The following is a 19,893-nucleotide window of genomic DNA, read 5'->3' on the forward strand; positions in this document are numbered from 1 at the left end:
ACTGAAATAAGTCACACAGAAAAAGAAACATCATAAGATATCAGTAATACACGGAATGTAAACTTGGCTACACAGGAACTGAATTACAGAACAGAACAGGGTCTCAAATTTAGAAAACCAACTTATGCTTGCTTAAGGGTAAAGGTGAGTTGAGGTGCTGCATAAAACCAGAGATTGAAATGAGCACAGATAAAGTTCCTTAAGCCAAATATGGAATAGACAACAGCTACTCCTTGCTCAACGAAATGGACTCAACACCGCATATTAAACGCCTAAGAATGTACCTGACTAGTAAGTATCTTAAAACCTATAGATTGCTATGTCTCCGAAAGAGAATCAAGCATGTGTACAGGGGCATAAACGCAGCAGTGATAGGATTGGAGAGGTTCGGTGAGCAAATGAAGACCCTGTGAAGTCATATTGCATGGTACCCATTCCACGGTTTTCAACTACCCAGGTTTTAGGTATTCTTCCTTCAGCTAAAACATGCATGTGGAACCCAGAGTATGATCAACCATGTGATCGGGAGACGTGTTCAAATATGTCTCAGTTTTCCTACCCTGGTACTCGGGTGCAACATTCCAGACGCTTTACTAACACTCTCCCCACTTGGAGAGTCAGCGACTTTAACCTCCTGTTTGGCCCAGTTTGCAATTTCTGCGGAAGATGAACAGGAATAGCGAGAACCAATGAGAGGCTAGCTGCAGGTGTCTGGACGGGCAAATTTAACTCTCATTTCCCACCAGGAAGAGGAATTAACCAAAGGCTCAGCATGCCTGGCCGGAACCAGATTAGGGCCTGAAGCCATCCTGCGGTGTTGCGGCCAGCTCAAAAGAAAGCGAGTTGAAGAAAGGAGCTCAGGGGCACTGTAATTCACAAACCTGCAGAGTTATAAATGACAGCTATCGTCCAAAAATAGACTGAAGTAAGGCTGCCAAGAGGACTTGAAAGCGGGGCAGAATTGCAGGAAACCGATTTCAGGAGGTAGACTGGAATTGCATTGAAAGCATAGGAAAAGAGGCAGAACGTCCACAATGATGCACTTGGCCAAAAAGGGCGTATGCGTTTTTTCCTGAATATATTCAGGAAAAAACGCATACGCCCTTTTTGGCCAACCAAGCAAGCTTGCAAAGGAAATCTGCACTACAATGAAGTCTCACTTCCCCCCGGTCAAAAGGGCCATCTGAAAAAAGTGTAAAATCCAGAAAGGCAGGACAGGCCATGGAGAACTGGGAGCCTTGTTATGCTGATGGGCGGGATGTAAATTGCCAACAGACACTTGGGAGAAGTGTATGGTGTTTCCTGAAACATCTAAAAAACAAAGCAACAGAGCCTAGGGCATTTCCACTTATGGTCCTATAGCTTAGGGAAATTAAAATCAAAAAGACACAGCCACCCCAAAGTTTGGAACGGCTCTGTTTACAAGAAACTCGTTTACAGTACAAGTTCAACATCACAGAAAGTGAAAAATGGATAAAGAAGTTGTGGTATTCACTTACAATGCAGTATCACTCAGCAATGAAATCTATGTCATCAGGCCCGTAGCAGCACAATGAGTGGATTCAGGTATGATGATTCTAACTGAAATAAGTCACACAGAAAAAGAAACATCATAAGATATCTGTAATACATGGAATGGAAACTTGGCTACACAGGAACTGAATTACAGAACAGAACAGGGTCTCAAATTTAGAAAACCAACTTATGCTTGCTTAAGGGGAAAGGTGAGTTGGGGTGCTGCATAAAACCAGAGATTGAAATGAGCACAGATAAAGTTCCTTAAGCCAAATATGGAATAGACAAGAGCTACTCCTTGCTCAACGAAATGGACTCAACACCGCATATTAAACGCCTAAGAATGTACCTGACTAGTAAGTATCTTAAAACCTATGGATTGCTATGTCTCCGAAAGAGAATCAAGCATGTGTACAGGGGCATAAACGCAGCAGTGATAGGATTGGAGAGGTTCGGTGAGCAAATGAAGACCCTTTGAAGTCATATTGCATGGTACCCATTCCACAGGTTTCACCTACCCAGGTTTAAGGTATTCTTCCTTCAGCTAAAACATGCATGTGGAACCTAGAATATGATCAACCATGTGATCGGGAGACGTGTTCAAATATGTCTCATTTTTCGTACCCTGGTACTCGGGTGCAACATTCCAGACGCTTTACTAACACTCTCCCCACTTGGAGAGTCAGCGCCTTTAACCTCCTGTTTGGCCCAGTTTGCAATTTCTGCAGAAGATGAACAGGAATAGCGAGAACCAATGACAGGCTAGCTGCAGGTGTCTGGACGGGCAAATTTAACTCTCATTTCCCACCAGGAACAGGAATTAACCAAAGGCTCAGCATGCCGGGCCGGAACCAGATTAGGGCCCGAAGCCATCCTGCGGTGTTGCGGCCAGGTCACAAGAAAGCGAGTTGAAGAAAGGAGCTCAGGGGCACTGTAATTCACAAACCTGCAGAGTTATAAATGACAGCTATCGTCCAAAAATAGACTGAAGTAAGGCTGCCAAGAGGACTTGAAAGCGGGGCAGAATTGCAGGAAACCGATTTCAGGAGGTAGACTGGAATTGCATTGAAAGCATAGGAAAAGAGGCAGAACGTCCACAATGATGCACTTGGCCAAAAAGGGCGTATGCGTTTTTTCCTGAATATATTCAGGAAAAAACGCATACGCCCTTTTTGGCCAACCAAGCAAGCTTGCAAAGGAAATCTGCACTACAATGAAGTCTCACTTCCCCCCGGTCAAAAGGGCCATCTGAAAAAAGTGTAAAATCCAGAAAGGCAGGACAGGCCATGGAGAACTGGGAGCCTTGTTATGCTCATGGGCGGGATGTAAATTGCCAACAGACACTTGGGACAAGTGTATGGTGTTTCCTGAAACATCTAAAAAACAAAGCAACAGAGCCTAGGGCACTTCCACTTATGGTCCTATAGCTTAGGGAAATTAAAATCAAAAAGACACAGCCACCCCAAAGTTTGGAACGGCTCTGTTTACAAGAACCTCGTTTACAGTACAAGTTCAACATCGCAGAAAGTGAAAAATGGATAAAGAAGTTGTGGTATTCACTTACAATGCAGTATCACTCAGCAATGAAATCTATGTCATCAGGCCCGTAGCAGCACAATGAGTGGATTCAGGTATGATGATTCTAACTGAAATAAGTCACACAGAAAAAGAAACATCATAAGATATCAGTAATACACGGAATGGAAACTTGGCTACACAGGAACTGAATTACAGAACAGAACAGGGTCACAAATTTCGAAAACCAACTTATGCTTGCTTAAGGGGAAATGTGAGTTGGGGTGCTGCATAAAACCAGAGATTGAAATGAGCACAGATAAAGTTCCTTAAGCCAAATATGGAATAGACAAGAGCTACTCCTTGCTCAACGAAATGGACTCAACACCCCATATTAAACGCCTAAGAATGTACCTGACTAGTAAGTATCTTAAAACCTATGGATTGCTATGTCTCCGAAAGAGAATCAAGCATGTGTACAGGGGCATAAACGCAGCAGTGATAGGATTGGAGAGGTTCGGTGAGCAAATGAAGACCCTTTGAAGTCATATTGCATGGTACCCATTCCACGGGTTTCACCTACCCAGGTTTAAGGTATTCTTCCTTCAGCTAAAACATGCATGTGGAACCTAGAGTATGATCAACCATGTGATCGGGAGACGTGTTCAAATATGTCTCAGTTTTCGTACCCTGGTACTCGGGTGCAACATTCCAGACGCTTTACTAACACTCTCCCCACTTGGAGAGTCAGTCCCTTTAACCTCCTGTTTGGCCCAGTTTGCAATTTCTGCGGAAGATGAACAGGAATAGCGAGAACCAATGAGAGACTAGCTGGAGGTGTCTGAACGGGCAAATTTAACTCTCATTTCCCACCAGGAAGAGGAATTAACCAAAGGCTCAGCGTGCCATGCCGGAACCAGATTAGGGCCTGAAGACATCCTGCGGTGTTGTGGCCAGGTCACAAGAAAGCGAGTTGAAGAAAGGAGCTCAGCGGCACTGTAATTCACAAACCTGCAGAGTTATAAATGACAGCTATCGTCCAAAAATAGACTGAAGTAAGGCTGCCAAGAGGACTTGAAAGCGTGGCAGAATTGCAGGAAACCGATTTCAGGAGGTAGATTGGAATTGCATTGAAAGCTTAAGAAAAGAGGCAGAACGTCCACAATGATGCACTTGGCCAAAAAGGGCGTATGCGTTTTTTCCTGAATATATTCAGGAAAAAACGCATACGCCCTTTTTGGCCAACCAAGCAAACTTGCAAAGGAAATCTGCACTACAATGAAGTCTCACTTCCCCCCGGTCAAAAGGGCCATCTGAAAAAAGTGTAAAATCCAGAAAGGCAGGACAGGCCATGGAGAACTGGGAGCCTTGTTATGCTGATGGGCGGGATGTAAATTGCCAACAGACACTCAGGAGAAGTGTATGGTGTTTCCTGAAACATCTAAAAAACAAAGCAACAGAGCCTAGGGCACTGCCACTTATGGTCCTATAGCTTAGGGAAATTAAAATCAAGAAGACACAGCCACCCCAAAGTTTGGGACGCCTCCGTTTACAAGAACCTCGTTTACCGTACAAGTTCAATATCACAGAAAGTGAAAAATGGATAAAAAAGATGTGGTATTTACTTACAAAGCAATATCACTCAGCAATGAAATCTGTGTCATCAGGCCCTTAGCAGCACAATGAGTGGATTCAGGTATGATGATTCTAACTGAAATAAGTCACACAGAAAAAGAAACATCATAAGATATCAGTAATACACGGAATGTAAACTTGGCTACACAGGAACTGAATTACAGAACAGAACAGGGTCTCAAATTTAGAAAACCAACTTATGCTTGCTTAAGGGGAAAGGTGAGTTGGGGTGCTGCATAAAACCAGAGATTGAAATGAGCACAGATAAAGTTCCTTAAGCCAAATATGGAATAGACAAGAGCTACTCCTTGCTCAACGAAATGGACTCAACACCGCATATTAAACGCCTAAGAATGTACCTGACTAGTAAGTATCTTAAAACCTATGGATTGCTATGTCTCCGAAAGAGAATCAAGCATGTGTACAGGGGCATAAACGCAGCAGTGATAGGATTGGAGAGGTTCGGTGAGCAAATGAAGACCCTTTGAAGTCATATTGCATGGTACCCATTCCACGGGTTTCAACTACCCAGGTTTTAGGTATTCTTCCTTCAGCTAAAACATGCATGTGGAACCCAGAGTATGATCAACCATGTGATCGGGAGACGTGTTCAAATATGTCTCAGTTTTCGTACCCTGGTACTCGGGTGCAACATTCCAGACGCTTTACTAACACTCTCCCCACTTGGAGAGTCAGCGCCTTTAACCTCCTGTTTGGCCCAGTTTGCAATTTCTGCAGAAGATGGACAGGAATAGCGAGAACCAATGAGAGGCTAGCTGCAGGTGTCTGGACGGGCAAATTCAACTCTCATTTCCCACCAGGAAGAGGAATTAACCAAAGGCTCAGCATGCCGGGCCGGAACAAGATTAGGGCCTGAAGCCATCCTGCGGTGTTGCGGCCAGGTCACAAGAAAGCGAGTTGAAGAAAGGAGCTCAGGGGCACTGTAATTCACAAACCTGCAGAGTTATAAATGACAGCTATCGTCCAAAAATAGACTGAAGTAAGGCTGCCAAGAGGACTTGAAAGCGGGGCAGAATTGCAGGAAACCGATTTCAGGAGGTAGACTGGAATTGCATTGAAAGCATAGGAAAAGAGGCAGAACGTCCACAATGATGCACTTGGCCAAAAAGGGCGTATGCGTTTTTTCCTGAATATATTCAGGAAAAAACGCATACGCCCTTTTTGGCCAACCAAGCAAGCTTGCAAAGGAAATCTGCACTACAATGAAGTCTCACTTCCCCCCGGTCAAAAGGGCCATCTGAAAAAAGTGTAAAATCCAGAAAGGCAGGACAGGCCATGGAGAACTGGGAGAATTGTTATGCTGATGGGCGGGATGTAAATTGCCAACAGACACTCGGGAGAAGTGTATGGTCTTTCCTGAAACATCTAAAAAACAAAGCAACAGAACCTAGGGCACTTCCACTTATGGTCCTATAGCTTAGGGAAATTAAAATCAAAAAGACACAGCCACCCCAAAGTTTGGAACGGCTCTGTTTACAAGAACCTCGTTTACAGTACAAGTTCAACATCGCAGAAAGTGAAAAATGGATAAAGAAGTTGTGGTATTTACTTACAAAGCAATATCACTCAGCAATGAAATCTGTGTAATCAGGTGCTTAGCAGCACAATGAGTGGATTCAGGTATGATGATTCTAACTGAAATAAGTCACACAGAAAAAGAAACATCATAAGATATCACTAATACACGGAATGTAAACTTGGCTACACAGGAACTGCATTCCAAAACAGAACAGGGTCTCAAATTTAGAAAACCAACTTATGCTTGCTTAAGGGGAAAGGTGAGTTGGGGTGCTGCATAAAACCAGAGATTGAAATGAGCACAGATAAAGTTCCTTAAGCCAAATATGGAATAGACAAGAGCTACTCCTTGCTCAACAAAATGGACTCAAAACCCCATATTAAACGCCTAAGAATGTACCTGACTAGTAAGTATCTTAAAACCTATGGATTGCTATGTCTCCAAAAGAGAATCAAGCGTGTGTACAGGGGCATAAACGCAGCAGTGATAGGATTGGAGAGGTTCGGTGAGCAAATGAAGACCCTTTGAAGTCATATTGCATGGTACCCATTACACGGGTCTCAACTCTCCAGGTTTAAGGTATTCTTCCTTCAGCTAAAACATGCATGTGGAACCCAGAGTATGATCAACCATGTGAACGGGAGACGTGTTCAAATATGTCTCAGTTTTCCTCCCCTGGTACTCGGGTGCAACATTCCAGACGCTTTATTAACACTCTCCCGACTTGGAGAGTCAGTCCCTTTAACCTCCTGTTTGGCCCAGTTTGCAATTTCTGCGGAAGATGAACAGGAATAGCGAGAACCAATGAGAGGCTAGCTGGAGGTGTCTGGACGGGCAAATTTAACTCTCATTTCCCACCAGGAAGAGGAATTAACCAAAGGCTCAGCATGCCGGGCCGGAACCAGATTAGGGCCTGAAGCCATCCTGCGGTGTTGCGGCCAGGTCACAAGAAAGCGAGTTGAAGAAAGGAGCTCAGGGGCACTGTAATTCACAAACCTGCAGAGTTATAAATGACAGCTATCGTCCAAAAATAGACTGAAGTAAGGCTGCCAAGAGGACTTGAAAGCGGGGCAGAATTGCAGGAAACCGATTTCAGGAGGTAGACTGGAATTGCATTGAAAGCATAGGAAAAGAGGCAGAACGTCCACAATGATGCACTTGGCCAAAAAGGGCGTATGCGTTTTTTCCTGAATATATTCAGGAAAAAACGCATACGCCCTTTTTGGCCAACCAAGCAAGCTTGCAAAGGAAATCTGCACTACAATGAAGTCTCACTTCCCCCTGTTCAAAAGGGCCATCTGAAAAAAGTGTAAAATCCAGAAAGGCAGGACAGGCCATGGAGAACTGGGAGCCTTGTTATGCTGATGGGCGGGATGTAAATTGCCAACAACCACTCGGGAGAAGTGTATGGTGTTTCCTGAAACATCTAAAAAACAAAGCAACAGAGCCTAGGGCACTTCCACTTATGGTCCTATAGCTTAGGGAATTTAAAATCAAAAAGACACAGCCACCCCAAAGTTTGGAACGGCTCTGTTTACAAGAACCTCGTTTACAGTACAAGTTCAACATCGCAGAAAGTGAAAAATGGATAAAGAAGTTGTGGTATTTACTTAAAAAGCAATATCACTCAGCAATGAAATCTGTGTCATCAGGCCCTTAGCAGCACAATGAGTGGATTCAGGTATGATGATTCTAACTGAAATAAGTCACACAGAAAAAGAAACATCATAAGATATCAGTAATACACGGAATGTAAACTTGGCTACACAGGAACTGAATTACAGAACAGAACAGGGTCTCAAATTTAGAAAACCAACTTATGCTTGCTTAAGGGTAAAGGTGAGTTGGGGTGCTGCATAAAACCAGAGATTGAAATGAGCACAGATAAAGTTCCTTAAGCCAAATATGGAATAGACAAGAGCTACTCCTTGCTCAACGAAATGGACTCAACACCGCATATTAAACGCCTAAGAATGTACCTGACTAGTAAGTATCTTAAAACCTATGGATTGCTATGTCTCCGAAAGAGAATCAAGCATGTGTACAGGGGCATAAACGCAGCAGTGATAGGATTGGAGAGGTTCGGTGAGCAAATGAAGACCCTTTGAAGTCATATTGCATGGTACCCATTCCACGGGTTTCAACTACCCAGGTTTTAGGTATTCTTCCTTCAGCTAAAACATGCATGTGGAACCCAGAGTATGATCAACCATGTGATCGGGAGACGTGTTCAAATATGTCTCAGTTTTCGTACCCTGGTACTCGGGTGCAACATTCCAGACGCTTTACTAACACTCTCCCCACTTGGAGAGTCAGCGCCTTTAACCTCCTGTTTGGCCCAGTTTGCAATTTCTGCGGAAGATGAACAGGAATAGCGAGAACCAATGAGAGGCTAGCTGCAGGTGTCTGGACGGGCAAATTTAACTCTCATTTCCCACCAGGAAGAGGAATTAACCAAAGGCTCAGCATGCCGGGCCGGAACCAGATTAGGGCCTGAAGCCATCCTGCGGTGTTGCGGCCAGGTCACAAGAAAGCGAGTTGAAGAAAGGAGCTCAGGGGCACTGTAATTCACAAACCTGCAGAGTTATAAATGACAGCTATCGTCCAAAAATAGACTGAAGTAAGGCTGCCAAGAGGACTTGAAAGCGGGGCAGAATTGCAGGAAACCGATTTCAGGAGGTAGACTGGAATTGCATTGAAAGCATAGGAAAAGAGGCAGAACGTCCACAATGATGCACTTGGCCAAAAAGGGCGTATGCGTTTTTTCCTGAATATATTCAGGAAAAAACGCATACGCCCTTTTTGGCCAACCAAGCAAGCTTGCAAAGGAAATCTGCACTACAATGAAGTCTCACTTCCCCCCGGTCAAAAGGGCCATCTGAAAAAAGTGTAAAATCCAGAAAGGCAGGACAGGCCATGGAGAACTGGGAGCCTTGTTATGCTGAAGGGCGGGATGTAAATTGCCAACAACCACTCGGGAGAAGTGTATGGTGTTTCCTGAAACATCTAAAAAACAAAGCAAGAGAGCCTAGGGCACTTCCACTTATGGTCCTATAGCTTAGGGAATTTAAAATCAAAAAGACACAGCCACCCCAAAGTTTCGAATGGCTCTGTTTACAAGAACCTCGTTTACAGTACAAGTTCAACATCGCAGAAAGTGAAAAATGGATAAAAAAGTTGTGGTATTTACTTACAAAGCAATATCACTCAGCAATGAAATCTGTGTCATCAGGCCCTTAGCAGCACAATGAGTGGATTCAGGTATGATGATTCTAACTGAAATAAGTCACACAGAAACAGAAACATCATAAGATATCAGTAATACACGGAATGTAAACTTGGTTACACAGGAACTGAATTACAGAACAGAACAGGGTCTCAAATTTAGAAAACCAACTTATGCTTGCTTAAGGGGAAAGGTGAGTTGGGGTGCTGCATAAAACCAGAGATTGAAATGAGCACAGATAAAGTTCCTTAAGCCAAATATGGAATAGACAAGAGCTACTCCTTGCTCGAAGAAATGGTCTCAACACCGCATATTAAATGCCTAAGAATGTACCTGACTAGTAAGTATCTTAAAACCTAGGGATTGCTATGTCTCCGAAAGAGAATCAAGCATGTGTACAGGGGCATAAACGCAGCAGTGATAGGATTAGAGAGGTTCGGTGAGCAAATGAAGACCCTTTGAAGTCATATTGCATGGTACCCATTCCACGGGTTTCAACTACCCAGGTTTTAGGTATTCTTCCTTCAGCTAAAACATGCATGTGGAACCCAGAGTATGATCAACCATGAGATCGGGAGACGTGTTCAAATATGTCTCAGTTTTCCTCCCCTGGTACTCGGGTGCAACATTCCAGAAGCTTTACTAACACTGTCCCCACTTGGAGAGTCAGCGCCTTTAACCTCCTGTTTGGCCCAGTTTGCAATTTCTGCGGAAGATGAACAGGAATAGCGAGAACCAATGAGAGACTAGCTGGAGGTGTCTGGACGGGCAAATTTAACTCTCATTTCCCACCAGGAAGGGGAAATAACCAAAGGCTCAGCGTGCCGTACCGGAATCAGATTAGGGCCTGAAGCCATCCTGCGGTGTTGCGGCCAGGTCACAAGAAAGCGAGTTGAAGAAAGGAGCTCAGGGGCACTGTAATTCACAAACCTGCAGAGTTATAAATGACAGCTATCATCCAAAAATAGACTGAAGTAAGGCTGCCAAGAGGACTTGAAAGCGGGGCAGAATTGCAGGAAACCGATTTCAGGAGGTAGACTGGAATTGCATTGAAAGCATAGGAAAAGAGGCAGAACGTCCACAATGATGCACTTGGCCAAAAAGGGCGTATGCGTTTTTTCCTGAATATATTCAGGAAAAAACGCATACGCCCTTTTTGGCCAACCAAGCAAGCTTGCAAAGGAAATCTGCACTACAATGAAGTCTCACTTCCCCCCGGTCAAAAGGGCCATCTGAAAAAAGTGTAAAATCCAGAAAGGCAGGACAGGCCATGGAGAACTGGGAGCCTTGTTATGCTGATGGGCGGGATGTAATTTGCCAACAGACACTCGGGAGAAGTGTATGGTGTTTCCTGAAACATCTAAAAAACAAAGCAACAGAACCTAGGGCACTTCCACTTATGGTCCTATAGCTTAGGGAAATTAAAATGAAAAAGACACAGCCACCCCAAAGTTTGGAACGGCTCTGTTTACAAGAACCTCGTTTACAGTACAAGTTCAACATCGCAGAAAGTGAAAAATGGATAAAGAAGTTGTGGTATTTACTTACAAAGCAATATCACTCAGCAATGAAATCTGTGTAATCAGGTGCTTAGCAGCACAATGAGTGGATTCAGGTATGATGATTCTAACTGAAATAAGTCACACAGAAAAAGAAACATCATAAGATATCACTAATACACGGAATGTAAACTTGGCTACACAGGAACTGCATTCCAAAACAGAACAGGGTCTCAAATTTAGAAAACCAACTTATGCTTGCTTAAGGGTAAAGGTGAGTTGGGGTGCTGCATAAAACCAGAGATTGAAATGAGCACAGATAAAGTTCCTTAAGCCAAATATGGAATAGACAAGAGCTACTCCTTGCTCAACGAAATGGACTCAACACCGCATATTAAACGCCTAAGAATGTACCTGACTAGTAAGTATCTTAAAACCTATGGATTGCTATGTCTCCGAAAGAGAATCAAGCATGTGTACAGGGGCATAAACGCAGCAGTGATAGGATTGGAGAGGTTCGGTGAGCAAATGAAGACCCTTTGAAGTCATATTGCATGGTACCCATTCCACGGGTTTCAACTACCCAGGTTTTAGGTATTCTTCCTTCAGCTAAAACATGCATGTGGAACCCAGAGTATGATCAACCATGTGATCGGGAGACGTGTTCAAATATGTCTCAGTTTTCGTACCCTGGTACTCGGGTGCAACATTCCAGACGCTTTACTAACACTCTCCCCACTTGGAGAGTCAGCGCCTTTAACCTCCTGTTTGGCCCAGTTTGCAATTTCTGCGGAAGATGAACAGGAATAGCGAGAACCAATGAGAGGCTAGCTGGAGGTGTCTGGACGGGCAAATTTAACTCTCATTTCCCACCAGGAAGAGGAATTAACCAAAGGCTCAGCATGCCGGGCCGGAACAAGATTAGGGCCTGAAGCCATCCTGCGGTGTTGCGGCCAGGTCACAAGAAAGCGAGTTGAAGAAAGGAGCTCAGGGGCACTGTAATTCACAAACCTGCAGAGTTATAAATGACAGCTATCGTCCAAAAATAGACTGAAGTAAGGCTGCCAAGAGGACTTGAAAGCGGGGCAGAATTGCAGGAAACCGATTTCAGGAGGTAGACTGGAATTGCATTGAAAGCATAGGAAAAGAGGCAGAACGTCCACAATGATGCACTTGGCCAAAAAGGGCGTATGCGTTTTTTCCTGAATATATTCAGGAAAAAACGCATACGCCCTTTTTGGCCAACCAAGCAAGCTTGCAAAGGAAATCTGCACTACAATGAAGTCTCACTTCCCCCCGGTCAAAAGGGCCATCTGAAAAAAGTGTAAAATCCAGAAAGGCAGGACAGGCCATGGAGAACTGGGAGAATTGTTATGCTGATGGGCGGGATGTAAATTGCCAACAGACACTCGGGAGAAGTGTATGGTCTTTCCTGAAACATCTAAAAAACAAAGCAACAGAACCTAGGGCACTTCCACTTATGGTCCTATAGCTTAGGGAAATTAAAATCAAAAAGACACAGCCACCCCAAAGTTTGGAACGGCTCTGTTTACAAGAACCTCGTTTACAGTACAAGTTCAACATCGCAGAAAGTGAAAAATGGATAAAGAAGTTGTGGTATTTACTTACAAAGCAATATCACTCAGCAATGAAATCTGTGTAATCAGGTGCTTAGCAGCACAATGAGTGGATTCAGGTATGATGATTCTAACTGAAATAAGTCACACAGAAAAAGAAACATCATAAGATATCACTAATACACGGAATGTAAACTTGGCTACACAGGAACTGCATTCCAAAACAGAACAGGGTCTCAAATTTAGAAAACCAACTTATGCTTGCTTAAGGGGAAAGGTGAGTTGGGGTGCTGCATAAAACCAGAGATTGAAATGAGCACAGATAAAGTTCCTTAAGCCAAATATGGAATAGACAAGAGCTACTCCTTGCTCAACGAAATGGACTCAAAACCCCATATTAAACGCCTAAGAATGTACCTGACTAGTAAGTATCTTAAAACCTATGGATTGCTATGTCTCCAAAAGAGAATCAAGCGTGTGTACAGGGGCATAAACGCAGCAGTGATAGGATTGGAGAGGTTCGGTGAGCAAATGAAGACCCTTTGAAGTCATATTGCATGGTACCCATTACACGGGTCTCAACTCTCCAGGTTTAAGGTATTCTTCCTTCAGCTAAAACATGCATGTGGAACCCAGAGTATGATCAACCATGTGAACGGGAGACGTGTTCAAATATGTCTCAGTTTTCCTCCCCTGGTACTCGGGTGCAACATTCCAGACGCTTTATTAACACTCTCCCGACTTGGAGAGTCAGTCCCTTTAACCTCCTGTTTGGCCCAGTTTGCAATTTCTGCGGAAGATGAACAGGAATAGCGAGAACCAATGAGAGGCTAGCTGGAGGTGTCTGGACGGGCAAATTTAACTCTCATTTCCCACCAGGAAGAGGAATTAACCAAAGGCTCAGCATGCCGGGCCGGAACCAGATTAGGGCCTGAAGCCATCCTGCGGTGTTGCGGCCAGGTCACAAGAAAGCGAGTTGAAGAAAGGAGCTCAGGGGCACTGTAATTCACAAACCTGCAGAGTTATAAATGACAGCTATCGTCCAAAAATAGACTGAAGTAAGGCTGCCAAGAGGACTTGAAAGCGGGGCAGAATTGCAGGAAACCGATTTCAGGAGGTAGACTGGAATTGCATTGAAAGCATAGGAAAAGAGGCAGAACGTCCACAATGATGCACTTGGCCAAAAAGGGCGTATGCGTTTTTTCCTGAATATATTCAGGAAAAAACGCATACGCCCTTTTTGGCCAACCAAGCAAGCTTGCAAAGGAAATCTGCACTACAATGAAGTCTCACTTCCCCCTGTTCAAAAGGGCCATCTGAAAAAAGTGTAAAATCCAGAAAGGCAGGACAGGCCATGGAGAACTGGGAGCCTTGTTATGCTGATGGGCGGGATGTAAATTGCCAACAACCACTCGGGAGAAGTGTATGGTGTTTCCTGAAACATCTAAAAAACAAAGCAACAGAGCCTAGGGCACTTCCACTTATGGTCCTATAGCTTAGGGAATTTAAAATCAAAAAGACACAGCCACCCCAAAGTTTGGAACGGCTCTGTTTACAAGAACCTCGTTTACAGTACAAGTTCAACATCGCAGAAAGTGAAAAATGGATAAAGAAGTTGTGGTATTTACTTAAAAAGCAATATCACTCAGCAATGAAATCTGTGTCATCAGGCCCTTAGCAGCACAATGAGTGGATTCAGGTATGATGATTCTAACTGAAATAAGTCACACAGAAAAAGAAACATCATAAGATATCAGTAATACACGGAATGTAAACTTGGCTACACAGGAACTGAATTACAGAACAGAACAGGGTCTCAAATTTAGAAAACCAACTTATGCTTGCTTAAGGGTAAAGGTGAGTTGGGGTGCTGCATAAAACCAGAGATTGAAATGAGCACAGATAAAGTTCCTTAAGCCAAATATGGAATAGACAAGAGCTACTCCTTGCTCAACGAAATGGACTCAACACCGCATATTAAACGCCTAAGAATGTACCTGACTAGTAAGTATCTTAAAACCTATGGATTGCTATGTCTCCGAAAGCGAATCAAGCATGTGTACAGGGGCATAAACGCAGCAGTGATAGGATTGGAGAGGTTCGGTGAGCAAATGAAGACCCTTTGAAGTCATATTGCATGGTACCCATTCCACGGGTTTCAACTACCCAGGTTTTAGGTATTCTTCCTTCAGCTAAAACATGCATGTGGAACCCAGAGTATGATCAACCATGTGATCGGGAGACGTGTTCAAATATGTCTCAGTTTTCGTACCCTGGTACTCGGGTGCAACATTCCAGACGCTTTACTAACACTCTCCCCACTTGGAGAGTCAGCGCCTTTAACCTCCTGTTTGGCCCAGTTTGCAATTTCTGCGGAAGATGAACAGGAATAGCGAGAACCAATGAGAGGCTAGCTGCAGGTGTCTGGACGGGCAAATTTAACTCTCATTTCCCACCAGGAAGAGGAATTAACCAAAGGCTCAGCATGCCGGGCCGGAACCAGATTAGGGCCTGAAGCCATCCTGCGGTGTTGCGGCCAGGTCACAAGAAAGCGAGTTGAAGAAAGGAGCTCAGGGGCACTGTAATTCACAAACCTGCAGAGTTATAAATGACAGCTATCGTCCAAAAATAGACTGAAGTAAGGCTGCCAAGAGGACTTGAAAGCGGGGCAGAATTGCAGGAAACCGATTTCAGGAGGTAGACTGGAATTGCATTGAAAGCATAGGAAAAGAGGCAGAACGTCCACAATGATGCACTTGGCCAAAAAGGGCGTATGCGTTTTTTCCTGAATATATTCAGGAAAAAACGCATACGCCCTTTTTGGCCAACCAAGCAGGCTTGCAAAGGAAATCTGCACTACAATGAAGTCTCACTTCCCCCCGGTCAAAAGGGCCATCTGAAAAAAGTGTAAAATCCAGAAAGGCAGGACAGGCCATGGAGAACTGGGAGCCTTGTTATGCTGAAGGGCGGGATGTAAATTGCCAACAACCACTCGGGAGAAGTGTATGGTGTTTCCTGAAACATCTAAAAAACAAAGCAAGAGAGCCTAGGGCACTTCCACTTATGGTCCTATAGCTTAGGGAATTTAAAATCAAAAAGACACAGCCACCCCAAAGTTTCGAATGGCTCTGTTTACAAGAACCTCGTTTACAGTACAAGTTCAACATCGCAGAAAGTGAAAAATGGATAAAAAAGTTGTGGTATTTACTTACAAAGCAATATCACTCAGCAATGAAATCTGTGTCATCAGGCCCTTAGCAGCACAATGAGTGGATTCAGGTATGATGATTCTAACTGAAATAAGTCACACAGAAACAGAAACATCATAAGATATCAGTAATACACGGAATGTAAACTTGGTTACACAGGAACTGAATTACAGAACAGAACAGGGTCTCAAATTTAGAAAACCAACTTATGCTTGCTTAAGGGTAAAGGTGAGTTGGGGTGCTGCATAAAACCAGAGATTGAAATGAGCACAGATAAAGTTCCTTAAGCCAAATATGGAATAGACAAGAGCTACTCCTTGCTCGAAGAAATGGTCTCAACACCGCATATTAAATGCCTAAGAATGTACCTGACTAGTAAGTATCTTAAAACCTATGGATTGCTATGTCTCCGAAAGAGAATCAAGCATGTGTACAGGGGCATAAACGCAGCAGTGATAGGATTAGAGAGGTTCGGTGAGCAAATGAAGACCCTTTGAAGTCATATTGCATGGTACCCATTCCACGGGTTTCAACTATCCAGGTTTTAGGTATTCTTCCTTCAGCTAAAACATGCATGTGGAACCCAGAGTATGATCAACCATGAGATCGGGAGACGTGTTCAAATATGTCTCAGTTTTCCTCCCCTGGTACTCGGGTGCAACATTCCAGAAGCTTTACTAACACTGTCCCCACTTGGAGAGTCAGCGCCTTTAACCTCCTGTTTGGCCCAGTTTGCAATTTCTGCGGAAGATGAACAGGAATAGCGAGAACCAATGAGAGACTAGCTGGAGGTGTCTGGACGGGCAAATTTAACTCTCATTTCCCACCAGGAAGGGGAAATAACCAAAGGCTCAGCGTGCCGTACCGGAATCAGATTAGGGCCTGAAGCCATCCTGCGGTGTTGCGGCCAGGTCACAAGAAAGCGAGTTGAAGAAAGGAGCTCAGGGGCACTGTAATTCACAAACCTGCAGAGTTATAAATGACAGCTATCATCCAAAAATAGACTGAAGTAAGGCTGCCAAGAGGACTTGAAAGCGGGGCAGAATTGCAGGAAACCGATTTCAGGAGGTAGACTGGAATTGCATTGAAAGCATAGGAAAAGAGGCAGAACGTCCACAATGATGCACTTGGCCAAAAAGGGCGTATGCGTTTTTTCCTGAATATATTCAGGAAAAAACGCATACGCCCTTTTTGGCCAACCAAGCAAGCTTGCAAAGGAAATCTGCACTACAATGAAGTCTCACTTCCCCCCGGTCAAAAGGGCCATCTGAAAAAAGTGTAAAATCCAGAAAGGCAGGACAGGCCATGGAGAACTGGGAGCCTTGTTATGCTGATGGGCGGGATGTAATTTGCCAACAGACACTCGGGAGAAGTGTATGGTGTTTCCTGAAACATCTAAAAAACAAAGCAACAGAACCTAGGGCACTTCCACTTATGGTCCTATAGCTTAGGGAAATTAAAATGAAAAAGACACAGCCACCCCAAAGTTTGGAACGGCTCTGTTTACAAGAACCTCGTTTACAGTACAAGTTCAACATCGCAGAAAGTGAAAAATGGATAAAGAAGTTGTGGTATTTACTTACAAAGCAATATCACTCAGCAATGAAATCTGTGTAATCAGGTGCTTAGCAGCACAATGAGTGGATTCAGGTATGATGATTCTAACTGAAATAAGTCACACAGAAAAAGAAACATCATAAGATATCACTAATACACGGAATGTAAACTTGGCTACACAGGAACTGCATTCCAAAACAGAACAGGGTCTCAAATTTAGAAAACCAACTTATGCTTGCTTAAGGGGAAAGGTGAGTTGGGGTGCTGCATAAAACCAGAGATTGAAATGAGCACAGATAAAGTTCCTTAAGCCAAATATGGAATAGACAAGAGCTACTCCTTGCTCAACGAAATGGACTCAACACCGCATATTAAACGCCTAAGAATGTACCTGACTAGTAAGTATCTTAAAACCTATGGATTGCTATGTCTCCGAAAGAGAATCAAGCATGTGTACAGGGGCATAAACGCAGCAGTGATAGGATTGGAGAGGTTCGGTGAGCAAATGAAGACCCTTTGAAGTCATATTGCATGGTACCCATTCCACGGGTTTCAACTACCCAGGTTTTAGGTATTCTTCCTTCAGCTAAAACATGCATGTGGAACCCAGAGTATGATCAACCATGTGAACGGGAGACGTGTTCAAATATGTCTCAGTTTTCCTCCCCTGGTACTCGGGTGCAACATTCCAGACGCTTTACTAACACTCTCCCCACTTGGAGAGTCAGTCCCTTTAACCTCCTGTTTGGCCCAGTTTGCAATTTCTGCGGAAGATGAACAGGAATAGCGAGAACCAATGAGAGACTAGCTGGAGGTGTCTGGACGGGCAAATTTAACTCTCATTTCCCACCAGGAAGAGGAAATAACCAAAGGCTCAGCGTGCCTTGCTGGAACCAGATTAGGGCCTGAAGCCATCCTGCGGTGTTGCGGCCAGGTCACAAGAAAGCGAGTTGAAGAAAGGAGCTCAGGGGCACTGTAATTCACAAACCTGCAGAGTTATAAATGACAGCTATCGTCCAAAAATAGACTGAAGTAAGGCTGCCAAGAGGACTTGAAAGCGGGGCAGAATTGCAGGAAACCGATTTCAGGAGGTAGACTGGAATTGCATTGAAAGCATAGGAATAGAGGCAGAACGTACACAATGATGCACTTGGCCAAAAAGGGCGTATGCGTTTTTTCCTGAATATATTCAGGAAAAAACGCATACGCCCTTTTTGGCCAACCAAGCAAGCTTGCAAAGGAAGTCTGCACTACAATGAAGTCTCACTTCCCCCCGGTCAAAAGGGCCATCTGAAAAAAGTGTAAAATCCAGAAAGGCAGGACAGGCCATGGAGAACTGAGAGCCTTGTTATGCTGATGGGCGGGATGTAAATTGCCAACAGACACTCGGGAGAAGTGTATGGTGTTTCCTGAAACATCTAAAAAACAAAGCAACAGAACCTAGGGCACTTCCACTTATGGTCCTATAGCTTAGGGAATTTAAAATCAAAAAGACACAGCCACCCCAAAGTTTGGAACGGCTCTGTTTACAAGAACCTCGTTTACAGTACAAGTTCAACATCGCAGAAAGTGAAAAATGGATAAAAAAGTTGTGGTATTTACTTAAAAAGCAATATCACTCAGCAATGAAATCTGTGTCATCAGGCCCTTAGCAGCACAATGAGTGGATTCAGGTATGATGATTCTAACTGAAATAAGTCACACAGAAAAAGAAACATCATAAGATATCAGTAATACACGGAATGTAAACTTGGCTACACAGGAACTGAATTACAGAACAGAACAGGGTCTCAAATTTCGAAAACCAACTTATGCTTGCTTAAGGGGAAAGGTGAGTTGGGGTGCTGCATAAAACCAGAGATTGAAATGAGCACAGATAAAGTTCCTTAAGCCAAATATGGAATAGACAAGACCTACTCCTTGCTCAACGAAATGGACTCAACACCGCATATTAAACGCCTAAGAATGTACCTGACTAGTAAGTATCTTAAAACCTATGGATTGCTATGTCTCCGAAAGAGAATCAAGCATGTGTACAGGGGCATAAACGCAGCAGTGATAGGATTGGAGAGGTTCGTGAGCAAATGAAGACCCTTTGAAGTCATATTGCATGGTACCCATTCCACGGGTTTCAACTACCCAGGTTTTAGGTATTCTTCCTTCAGCTAAAACATGCATGTGGAACCAAAGTATGATCAACCATGTGAACGGGAGACGTGTTCAAATATGTCTCAGTTTTCTTCCCCTGGTACTCGGGTGCAACATTCCAGACGCTTTACTAACACTCTCCCGACTTGGAGAGTCAGTCCCTTTAACCTCCTGTTTGGCCCAGTTTGCAATTTCTGCGGAAGATGAACAGGAATAGCGAGAACCAATGAGAGGCTAGCTGGAGGTGTCTGGACGGGCAAATTCAACTCTCATTTCCCACCAGGAAGAGGAATTAACCAAAGGCTCAGCATGCCGGGCCGGAACCAGATTAGGGCCTGAAGCCATCCTGCGGTGTTGCGGCCAGGTCACAAGAAAGCGAGTTGAAGAAAGGAGCTCAGGGGCACTGTAATTCACAAACCTGCAGAGTTATAAATGACAGCTATCATCCAAAAATAGACTGAAGTAAGGCTGC

The 19,893-nt window shown here is 43.9% G+C and overlaps 1 long non-coding RNA gene across 26 annotated transcripts in view; it reads right to left on the reverse strand.

Moving 5' to 3' along the window:
• The window catches only part of LOC307189637, a 2,307,304-nt gene that overhangs the window by 777,573 nt on the left and 1,509,838 nt on the right, over positions 1-19,893 (reverse strand). For all 26 annotated transcript variants that reach the window (XR_013829230.1, XR_013829231.1, XR_013829232.1 and 23 more), the window contains 3 exons: positions 18,876-18,957; positions 14,136-14,217; positions 7,816-7,897 (listed from right to left, as the gene is read on the reverse strand). This is a non-coding gene — a long non-coding RNA (uncharacterized lncRNA). The remainder of the gene's footprint in view (positions 1-7,815; positions 7,898-14,135; positions 14,218-18,875; positions 18,958-19,893) is intronic.

Source organism: Stenella coeruleoalba, assembly GCF_951394435.1.
Source record: "Stenella coeruleoalba genome assembly, chromosome: 7".
Lineage (NCBI taxonomy): Eukaryota > Metazoa > Chordata > Mammalia > Artiodactyla > Delphinidae > Stenella > Stenella coeruleoalba.